The sequence below is a fragment of the Schistocerca americana genome, chromosome 4 (assembly GCF_021461395.2).
Source record: "Schistocerca americana isolate TAMUIC-IGC-003095 chromosome 4, iqSchAmer2.1, whole genome shotgun sequence".
NCBI classification, from domain to species: Eukaryota; Metazoa; Arthropoda; class Insecta; order Orthoptera; family Acrididae; genus Schistocerca; species Schistocerca americana.
The window spans coordinates 193,763,682-193,775,738 of NC_060122.1; positions in this window are offsets into that span (position 1 = coordinate 193,763,682).

Consider the following 12,057-nt stretch of genomic DNA (forward strand, 5'->3'; position numbering starts at 1 on the left):
ATCACCAACAGGACCAGTTTATATCGGTTAATTTCTGAGACTATAGTCAGGATGATTCCTGGTCTGTACAGGATCTGAAAATTCCAAGATTCAAAATTAAAATTTCTAAATCGTATACCGTTTTTCCTTAGCAGTGTGCGTATTACATTGTATCCATCCACGTCCGAGGCAAGTTTGTGTTTCGTAACAAAGATTTTTTTTACAGGGTGGGTTGTTAGCCCGATGTCCAAACCTCCTCCTTTACCCGGGCTTGGCACCGGCAGTATCTGTTGCAAGGCAACTGATCCCAGGCGGAGTATTTTTGAAATAACAACTCTATTTCATGCTCTTTCTGTTTGCTAATTCCACGCCCTTGGGTATTTTCGAGCCTCCTGCGTTACTTGAATCCCAGTGAAAAACTGTCTCTTAAGGCATCTTCCGTGTGCAGTGAGGTGACTCAACAATTGAAAGTGTTGCCGGTGCAGAATTTTGTGCTCAAACTGACCTCTCGAATAAGCCTCATAAATGTTGAATGGGATTCATGTCTAGCGAAATGGGTGTCCAAACCATTCACTCTGTTCAGAATGTTCTTCAAATCAACTGCGAACAATTGTGGCTTGGTAACATGATATCGTTGTTTCAGAACAAGAAGCTCACGAATGGCCGCAAATGGTCTCCAAGTAGCGGAACATAACCATTTCGTGTCATTAATCCGCGTAAATGCAGCGCATGGAGCCATCACCAGCTTGCACAGTGCCTTATTCACAACTCGTGTCCCTGGCTTCTTGGTGTCTATGCCCCAGTCTAAACCTATCAAATGATTCAAATGGCTCTGAGCACTATGAGACTTAACTTCCGAGGTAATCAGTCAACTAGAACTTAGAACTACCTAAACCTAACTAACCTAAGGACATCACACACCTATGCCCGAAGCAGGATTCGAACCTGCGACCGTAGCGGTCGCGCGGTTCCAGATTGAAGTGCCTAGAACCGCTCGGCCACTCCGGCCGGCTCTAAACCTATCATCAGCGCTTACAAACTGTAATCGAGATTCATCTGACCAGGCCACGGTTTTCTGTTCATCTAGTGTACAATCGATACGGTCGCGCGTTCAGGAGACGCGCTGCAGGCGATGTCATCTTCTTTAGATGAGGCACTCGCGTCGGCCGTCTACAGCCAGTCCGTACGTCTCACACTAATTTCTGCGGTTATTTCAAGCACTGTTGCTTGTCTGTTAGTACAGACAACTCTATCCAAAGGCTGCTGCTCTCGGTCGTTAAGTGGAGGCATGTCTGCCACTACATTGTCAGTGTTGAGAGCTAATGCCTGAAATTTGGTATTCTCTGCACATTCTTGACACCGTAGACGTCGGAATAATGAATTCCCTGTGGATTTACGAAATGGAGTCCCATGCGTATGGCTTCAACTACCGTTCCTCGACCAAAGTTTGTTAATTCCCGTTTTACGGCCATACTCACGAAGAAAACTTTTCACATGAATCACATAAGTACAAATGACAGCTCCGTCAATGAACAGTCTTTTGGACCTTGTGTTCTATACTACCTCCGTGTGCACATGCGCATATTGCTATCCCATGACATTTCTCACCGCAGTGTATTCGACACATATGCTATATGATTACAATTTTTCTCTGTGACACAGGTAATATAGCTTGAAAATGCCTAATGGGCCAAATTAATTAATAACTAAAGCAAGAAATTAAATAATAATTTCAAAATAAAAAACACAATAAGCAGGAAAAAGTCTTTCCTCAAAGAATTCACAGCGTCTGTGGACCCATGTATACAGAAGAACTCCGGCTACCCTAAAGAGACAAAGAGTACAGCGGTTCATTGTATGTACGGTCTTAGCTCTTCATACGTCGTTGATGAGTTTTTCGTTTCTGACTCATGTACGGTGTACTCGTGTACTCGTGTACGGAGGTAATTCATGGGGATTTTCACAGAATAGTTTTGACATTGTTATTACAATACAATACATTTTGTACGCACAGGAAGTATCCAATAGTAGATCTGCTCCAACTAAAAAGTATGCGAGTTTCGTGTGATTGCAAGCAAAATTTTAAGCACTGCTGCTCCATTTTCAGATATAGTTTATTTATTCGCATTATCTACGAGCGTCATTCAGCAATTAGAGGGATAAATAGCTGTACAATTTAAGTAGTTTATTAAATCAATACAGTGTTTTCGCTATTTTGCTACGTAATACCCATACACTCTCATGCAATTTTCCCATCTTTCCAGTCTTATTACCCCCTCGGCTAATAATTTCTTACCTTGACTGCGATTCCAGTTTTGTAGTTTTATATATAACACTCGTTTGCCATTCAACTTGGTCCCAAAGTAAGCTTCTTTCTTTGGATCAAACAAATAAAAATTCGAAGGATTGAGCTTAGGTCCATAAGGAAGGTAAGGTAAGAACCTCCATCCATTCTGCCTATAGTGTCCAGTCTTAATTGTGCCGTACGAATCCGAAGATTGTACTGAAGAAGCTTCTCGTCTTACTTCAGCCATCCCTTACATAGCTTCTTAACTTCGTTCCCAGTCATGCTAGAGCAGTAGAGGCTTGTCTGTAGTATGCTTTTCCTCAAAAAATCACAGAAAATCGGAATATGAGCACTCCAAAAGGACGTTAACACATCTTCACGAGCCAGTGTTTGCGTTCTGAATTTCTAAGGGAGAAGCCACTGGGTAGCTTTGTGCTTAGAATGTATCCAAGATTCATCACGGGTTAAATTAATTTACAAGAATGCACCACTTTCACTACTGAAAACATTTTTGGACTCCGTGCAAGAGCCGAATGTCGGTTCCTTTTGGTGAACGGTAAGTTCACTGCTGTCCTATATTTCACAAGTCTTACAGTAGTGCACTTTATTTTGAATGATGGGTTGAGTTGCCTGAAAATTTACAAGATGTTTTTAGCAATTCACTCAAATTTACTTCGTCATTCTTGGGAACAAGTAAACCAGGATCAGGTTGAAACGCGGTTGCTGGATAAATTTAGTAACATTGGTGTATCTAGAAATCCCCAATAATTCGATCTTAAATTTACAGTAAGCTACATTACCATCATTAGTTATTATTATTATGCCCATTTTGCGTATTCTGAACAATGAGCTAATACTTTGAGCATTTGTTTAAGAAAATAATTTGATATCTGAGAATGGAATTGAGTAGGGATGAGTGGAGTGCCCAGGAAAACATTACGTTTCCTTGCCGGTGTTTTAATCAAGAGACAGATTTTAAAATCACATGGAGGAATGTGCACTAGAAGCCGCTATAAGCTGCTTCCGGCATTTAGTACATTTTCTTTGTGTTTGAAACATGTATTTAACCGCTGTATAATATATTAAAGGTATTTGCGGGATAGTCTTGACTCTTCAGTTACAGAATTCAATGATGATTAAAGTTCACTGAATTTTTAAAACTGGTTATTAAACTTGTGGACTATTAAGACGTATTTCTTCAGTCATGCAGCATCTCATGCCTTGAAACGGAAGATTTTCTACCATGGAAAACGTGCCATTTGGAAATCACCTCAGTTTCTTTGAGATCTTAAGAGTTTTCCCTGTCTAGAAAAAGAAAATTCGTGTAAGCTGGCAAAACTTTCACATTCAAAATATTTTCAACTTCTGACTGGTCATTGATAATACTTCATTCTTTAATATGATTTCACTTGATGATTACTGGTGAGTAGCACTTTAATGATGCAGCACTAAGAGTATTAAATACACTATTGACAAGATTCTCCAGATTGCAAAACTTTTAAATCCGAACACAGTGTTTCTTAGTAGGTACGTGACTATGTTGAAGATTGGAATATTTTTAAATATTTGTTGAAGAACTACTTTTCCAGAGTGTCTTTGATTAATTCTAAAAAAGGCTACAGCACACGCATGGCGAGGTGATAAAAGTCATGAGATACCTCCCAATATCGCGTAGGATCTCATTTTATCCGGCGTAGCGCTGCAATTGAACATGGCATGGGTTCAACAAGTCATTGGAAGAACCCTGCAGAAACAGGATTTCACTTCGCAGTGAAGGCCGTCGGCTCTGCACTGCCCGTCGTGAACGGTAATGCCTGACATCCGATATTCTTGGCACAGTCTTGAGGCTAAGGGTCTCGGAATATTAAATTCCCAGACGATTACCTAAATGGAGTGTCCCACGGCTCCAGCCCCAACTACCACTCGGCGTTCAAAGCCTGTTCATTCGGGTCTTGCGGCCATTATCACGTCGGCAACCTTTTCACATGAATCACGTGAGTACAAATGACAGCTCTGCCACTGCACCGCCCTTTTATATTTTGTGCCCGCGACACTACTGCCATCTGCATATGTGCATATCATTATCCCTTCACTTTTGTCACCTCAGTGCAAAGTGAATTCTCATTCATAATGGAATAACAAATCACACTAAACTTCTGTGAGAGCTGAGCGAAGCTAATGTACTAGCTGTAGAGTCTCGTTTCCTTATTTCCTTAAGCACCGCCTATTTTAATTGACTAGACGCGAAAACTGAAAGGTGTTCTAAGGCACAACACTGCCCTTCTAAAGTTGTGATTATTGTGATATTCAGCCCGAAGACAACACTTTATCCTATGCAAGCCTCTTCGCATAACTACTATATTTAACTTGGTTACTGTGGTCAAGATTTGGTCATCATCTGAAAAAAAAAAATGGTTCAAATGTCTCTGAGCACTATGGGACTCAACTGCTGAGGTCGTTAGTCCCCTAGAACTGAGAACTAGTTAAACCTAACTAACCTAAGGACATCACAAACATCCATGCCCGAGGCAGGATTCGAACCTGCGACCGTAGCGGTCTTGCGTTTCCAGACTGCAGCGCCTTTAACCGCACGGCCACTTCGGCCGGCCCATCATCTAAAATTGCCACCTCATTTCCCCTCCTCTCCCCTCCCCCCCTCCCCCCCCCCCCACACACATCCATTCCCCGCACTTCCCTACATTGCAAATTGACAATTCTTTAGACAAGTTTCGCCACAGAACATCCTTTCTCTCGTATTTGATTCTATACTTTTTCATTACTTATCCGATCGAAATATCTAATCGAACATTATTACACAGCACCACATTTAAAAAGATTCAATTTTTTATTTGACCGAATAGTCCACATTTCACATCTGTACAAATCTACCCAACATAGAAATATCATGAGAAAAGACATTCTAATAATTAAATTTGTATGCGATTTTTAAAAATAATTCTTTTTTTTTCAATTGCATCCCGTGTTTCTCAAACAGCCAGATTCATTTAGACCCTACTATTTTTACCGTCTCATTGCTAAGTTTCCTTAAGCCTCGCCTGATTTAATTGGGACTACATTCCACGACCCTTGATTTACTTACATTTGTATTCATTTTATTACCCCTTTTTAGGACTATTACCACCGACTTTTTCGAGGCACTACCTGGGTCGCTGGTACGAGCAAGATTCCGTATGGTGTGACTATTGTCAGATTCGCAATTACTCCTATGCACCTTGCACTCATCGGTGTTTCTCCACTACTTACAAATAAACAGAATAGCGACGGAGCAGGTCTCGTGCGGCCCTTTTGATTCGTAAACAAGGATGTTTGTAGGACTACCTCCTCTGAACAGTTTTGTTTTACAATATGAAGCCGAGACATGAAAATTTACTGTCATCTTGAAAAATTGTAAAATAGTAACTCTGAAACACATATTACGGTGATTTTCTGCCGAATTCTCAGATATAATTCGGTGGTAATGCTATCTGACTCCGAAATACTAACGACAACGATAGTGCTTTCGAAACGGGAAGTTAATTTAATTTAAAAGTTTCAGGAAGAAAAGGATTAATCAGCTACAACCTGCAATGGCTTTACGTTAATGGATAGCTGTGTAATGAGCTTTACCTTACAGACGAAACCCGTGCAATACAATGTATCCAACGTCTGCACATTCTGAAACTAAGCACTTAGGACAAGAAATTTTCAGTCTAAACAGATAATAACGAAATTTACGTCGAAGAAACTGATCTGTCAAAGTCGTGGTTCTTATCTGCGTACCTCAGAAAACAGCATGACGACGATCTACGTGATATCTGTAAATGTTACGAAAAAGAGCAGGAGTGCGCGTAGCGAAGTAACCAAGGTAAATTTCTTGACGAAGCAGCACGGTTGAAAGGAACCATGTACCACGAGCAAACCCCGCAGTGTTGCCAACATAGCCACGTGCCTGTAAATTCAGACAAAGGAAACGATACAGTCCAATGAAAAGACGGGCGGAAACTCCGGTAGGAAGTTATTCTAGTGTTCCGAAAGATTCTTTACAAGACCGACAACCCCTTCTGGGTGATTACAATTTGAAATAGTGTCTACATGTAACAGTACCTAAAAAAAATGAAGTCGTTCTCCCCACATTTATTTGAGAGAGGCGGACTCATTCGCACGACGTCATAAAGATGTGGGAAGCACAACTCGATATATACACCCACCAGAGGCTATGTTTCCTTCCATTATACAAAGTAATATTGTGTTCCATGCAACTTCAAAATACACCCATCGCGGAAATCCCTCCACGAGAAACATACTGCAGACAATAACACGTCGGGCATGAACATGGTGCGAAGTGAGCTTGGAAACGCGATTTAAGGAGGTAGCATAAAACAATCTGTCACAACTAAACACGAAATAATGAGACGGCAGATCAGCCTCCATACTCAGCAGAACCCATCCGCCTACTGGTGTCTACCGTCTCGACCACATTGTCCTCAAACTAGTTTTGGCAGCATGGCTTCTGATTGGTTTTCAGAAGGCAAAGAAATTTACACTCGTGAGAGGCTCCACGTGAGTCTCCCCAAAGATACTGCGGGAGCTGGCCACAGCTGGCAGAATTACGATTCTTTGTTCAAATAAACAGAAGACTTGCGCGGGACGCTTGCGCGCTTATGGCTGGTCGTGGATGGCCGACGTATTTCATTGTACCAGTGCATGGAAGTATTAGTTTGAAGAAATCTGGAGCATGTAATAGAAACTGTCTTGCACCAAGTTTTCCCAGTACTGAAACATTTTTTTCATACAGCATGTACTTGAGAGAAGTGCAAATAAAATTATAGTTGTGGGTTTCAAATATACGTTCGTTCGTTACAAGCAGAAAGTCTCTTTCGTTTCCTCAGTGTTCAACCCATGTACACTCACGCAAGCGAAAATATTTCCTACAAGACTGGTAACATGTTCCTCTACATCTGCTGTTTAATAGCTCCTATTTTTATCACACCTTGTCAAAAATATCATTATAAGGGTATTTAAATATAAGGGAACCTGGAGTATTCGACAGTACATTGCTTAGAAGAAAATATAAAACTTTTTAGGGGAATGAGTTTGGCTGTACGTAAAGGAAAACGTCACTAAGCCCCCCCCCCCCCCCCCCCCCCCCAAACACACTCTAACCAGTTTTTATTACGTTGCAACTGTTTTTGTACAGGCTGTGGAGATAAAAGGCGAAGCATGAATTCACAGTCGCTTTGTTTTAAGAGAATATGCGTTATCCTAAGTGTTCGGTTAAGTCCATCGACAGTTATAGTTCAGGCGTAGGTTCTATCTATAAGTCTAACTGATCTATGTTACGTGGTTCGGGTGTGTATGTCTGGATTTTATTGGCTGATGGTAGGTTGAGTTGAAAGTTTCTTCTATTTATATCATTTGGGACGTCAAGCTTCCTAGTCGCTGGGACCAGCTATGGCTCGTCTGCAAAACGAGTGCGGATGGAATGCAACCAATTTACTCTGAAAGAGAAAAATGTACAAAAAATAACATCTCCTTGCCGCAACGTTGGAGAGTCGGCAAGTGGGCATATTTTAAACATCCAGTGGAATCACAAAACCAGAAAGCGTGCACCAACAGCAACGATTTCCTTTAAAAGAAAAACATTTCCCTATAACGCCCTAAACAACTACCTTAAATAAGATAATAAATCTCAGATGGACGGTGCCCTTACAGACCTAAAAACGACTTGCCACGCCTCCCACACAAACACATCAAAATAAGGAAGTTCAGACGGACAATCAACACAAGACACTAGTGATCAAAACCATCAATACTGACGTTGATTAGACCCCACTCAGTAACTACCAAATATGACCAGAAATTAAAAGTTATTGGTAAAATAACCCCATTACCATTACCATTTGCAACGCTGTGACACCACTAGTTGATATCCGGTACTGCACAATAGAGTATTCTTAACATAGTATCGCTAAGTAGAAGCAATAAACATTAATACTAAATTTTACTTAAGCTATGGGACACGAACCCATTTATTCTAAGGCGGTGCTACCCGCGGTACTAAATGTACCTTAGTTAACTGTTGGGAGCAGGCTCTCTCTTCCCACACAGGTATTAGAAGGCATCAGTTAAATCTTAACGTAGAACTTCAGTTTGGAACTTGAGAGTGACCAGCGTACTAAGATTATTTACCACTGACAAACGGTTTGCGCTATGACACCTATTCCTCAAAATCCAGCACTAACAAATATTCTTGTACGCCGTGTGTAATAACCAAGTTGAAAAAAATCTCCTCCGCGGATCAAATAATAGAAATAGGCCAAGCAGAAGTCTTCATCAACAGTTTTCCCACACATAGGCGTGCTACTATTCCCTTAAGAATTCTCTTCAGAATGGTCCTCGCTCAGACAACGTACGAAGGCGTACTTGACCGAACAACTGTTTAGACAACGATGCTGTGATTGCGCTCACTGTGATGCTAGTTTTTCAAACAACGAACATCCAGCACAATTATGAGTTTCCCTGTATGACGCGCGGAATACTTCGTCACGGACCAGCAGCCTTCAGAGAACTCGCAAACACAGTAACAGAGGAGTATCACAAGCTCTGATGCCAATGCCTGTAATTCAAAGGCGTCAATCAACAGCAGAAAGCGCACTGTAACCAACAAATGCAACTAGCGACTGCGCTACCAGGCGGTTTGCATACGACAATAAATGTACATGTCTGAAATCCAGAACTCACAGAACTGCGGGAACAACACCACTGTTGTGTTGGCAGAAGAGCCAACACCGTGTTACTAGTGGAAGCCGAAACGCACGCGTTTTAGCTCACACAGGCTGGCGTGAAGAGGGAAGAACTATACTGACGTGAGGTCTGGAACATGACAAGGAAAAAAAATGGTTCAAAATGGCTCTGAGCACTATGCGAATTAACTTCTGAGGTCATCAGTCGCCTAGAACTTAGAACTAATTAAACCTAACTAACCTAAGGACATCACACACATCCATGCCCGAGGCAGGATTCGAACCTGCGACCGTAGCGGTCACGTGGTTCCAGACTGAAGCGCCTGTAACCGCACGGCCACACCGGCCGGCCATGACAAGGAATTAGAATTCAGAAAGCGGACGTAATTAGTTTCATACTTAACTTTAATCCATTAATGATGAACGTCGCTCTTGACGGTACATGACTCACAATATTATCTGTTCAGAATACATTCATAGTAACTGAATATGGCGCCTTGCTAGGTCGTAGCAAATGACGTAGCTGAAGGCTATGCTAAACTGTCGTCTCTGCAATTGAGAGCGTCTGTAGGCAGTGAACTACCGCTAGTAAAGTCGGCTGTACAACTGGGGCGAGTGCTAGGGCGTCTTTCTAGACTAGACCTGCCGTGTGCAATCACTGATAGTGGCGACACGCGAGTCCGACATGTACTAACGGACCGAGGCCGATTTAAAGGCTACCACCTAGCAAGTGTGGTGTCTGGCGGTGACACCACAACCACCAAGCATTTTCTGTGTGCTACGGAAAATGCACTCACGCACACACTGACCACTTTCGCATAAAGGTCAGTTAGTTAGTTACTGGTGTAGTGGAGAACTATAAACAAGGTGGTCGACTTTGCCTGATGCATACGACTCACGGCAGTCCACAAAAACTAACAAACCACTAGGTACACAAGCACGACATCCAAATATGCCAAGCGAGAAAGTAAGTACCTTCGCAAACGCGACTGGTAACACCGGGTGATGGTCCCTTCTACTCTATTCGGCGGCGGTAGAGGAACTACTGTCCTCGGCAGAGTCAGTCCACAGCTCCGGTAAACCGACCGGCACGGCGCTACATACGATTGCTAAAATTCCCACGAACGACGAGCACTTGGCTGATAACTGAAAACCAAAAATGTGTTCTTAAATATGATTTCAACACGTTACGTTGCGCATTTGACCGGAAGCAGACACTACCGTACATGCGAGTGTTTGGTTTGAGAGGAATTTGTACATACTGTCCAGAATCAAATACACTTAGCGGCATTCATGCTGCAGAACATTTTCTGGGTATTGAGGCTATTGAAATTTCATATTGGTCGATTTTTAAAAACAAGACTGCACTATAAAAACACAAAATACTCATTTCCGTAAGAAACAATAGCTGTTGTGGACATTACGCGTCTTCTGTAAACCCTCAATCTGGTTTCAGCCGGCCGGCCGGTGTGGCCGTGCGGTTATAGGCGCTTCAGTCTGGAACCGCGTGACCGCTACGGTCGCAGGTTCGAATCCTGCCTCGGGCATGGATGTGTGTCATGTCCTTAGGTTAGTTAGGTTTAATTAGTTCTAAGTTCTAGGCGACTGATGACCTCAGAAGTTGAGTCGCATAGTGCTCAGAGCCATTTGAACCATTTTTTGGTTTCAGCCTACTACAATGTGATCACAAACCTCAGATGGCACCAGGCAGATATCTTTCCATACTTCACATTTTGTTTCATCGTTTATATAATTGTAAACAGGGTCATATGATGCCAGTACGTTACAAGTAAACTTACAGATGGCGCAGAAGACATGTAGGTAAGTTTAAGTACAAGTACGGCCAGTTCGATTTGTTTTTACATATTAGCGACATGTCGTTTGATGCCTCTTCCAATGTGATTCTCCATCAGTCGTTATTTGCCTTCACATAGGCCTTCACTCGTTTTCACATTGTTACAAACATAATAATCTACTCCATAGCTAAATGGTAGGTCCACACTTTTCATGCGGTGAACCTAGGGTCAATTATTGGGGACAGCATAAATTTAAACTTTCATCGCCGCCACTAAGATGTCTTCAGATGTAAATTAAAGTTTTAAACATGGCTGCGTAATCAGCGACGGTTTACAAATTAAAGTTAAAGTGATTACAGCGCTCGGTCTCAAAAATTAAGTCTTTTGACCTGGTTTCGACACTTCTATGCGTGCCTTCATCAGAAAATTAAACATTCAAATTGGTATGTCACATGTAAAACAAATATCAAGCGATAAAGCTTAAGTCACTAAGTTTTAAAGTAAAATGCGTGGAAAGCAAGTCATTACAGGCTGCTCGCATGTGTCGAGTTAAAGTAGTGGCAGCAGAGTCTGATGCTACCTGTAACTTCACTTAAGGGAGCAGCCCGTAGTGGGTTGCTTCCCCGTATTCTACTTTAAAAATTTTGTGACTATTGCTTTATCGCTTGATATTTATTTTATACGTGACATGCCAATTTCATTGTTTAATTTTCTGATGAAGGCACTCATAGAAGTGTCGAATCCAGGTCAAAAGACTTAATTTTTGCGACCTAGCGCTGTAATTGCTGTAATTTCAGATGTAAATGTTCGCTCATTGTTCTGAGTCACATGAAATTTGTTATCAACTTTCTATTTTGTTCTCTACAAGCATTACAATAAAATTTTGTTATGTTAGGCATTGTGTGGATTACAGTTAATAGTTAAAACTGACACAAATGAAAACAAAAGATATCAGAAACAAAATAGTCCCAATAAACATGGGTGCATAAATAAGACATTTGCGAGATAATTGAGATTTTTTTCGTTTCGATCCGCCACTTATTTCAGTATGAAATATTTTGCTAGTGAGCAGATATGCATCTGAATCGTAAATTGTCGAGTAAGTCCCCGTACAACTGGACTCAAATTTGACATAAACCTAGTTGCTGTTCATCAGTCACGACAGCATCCTTTCTCAGCGAATGTGCTGTTGGGGGAAGTATGTGCACGTCTTCCAAGGAAACTTGATGAACAAGAGTACTTCCACAAACTG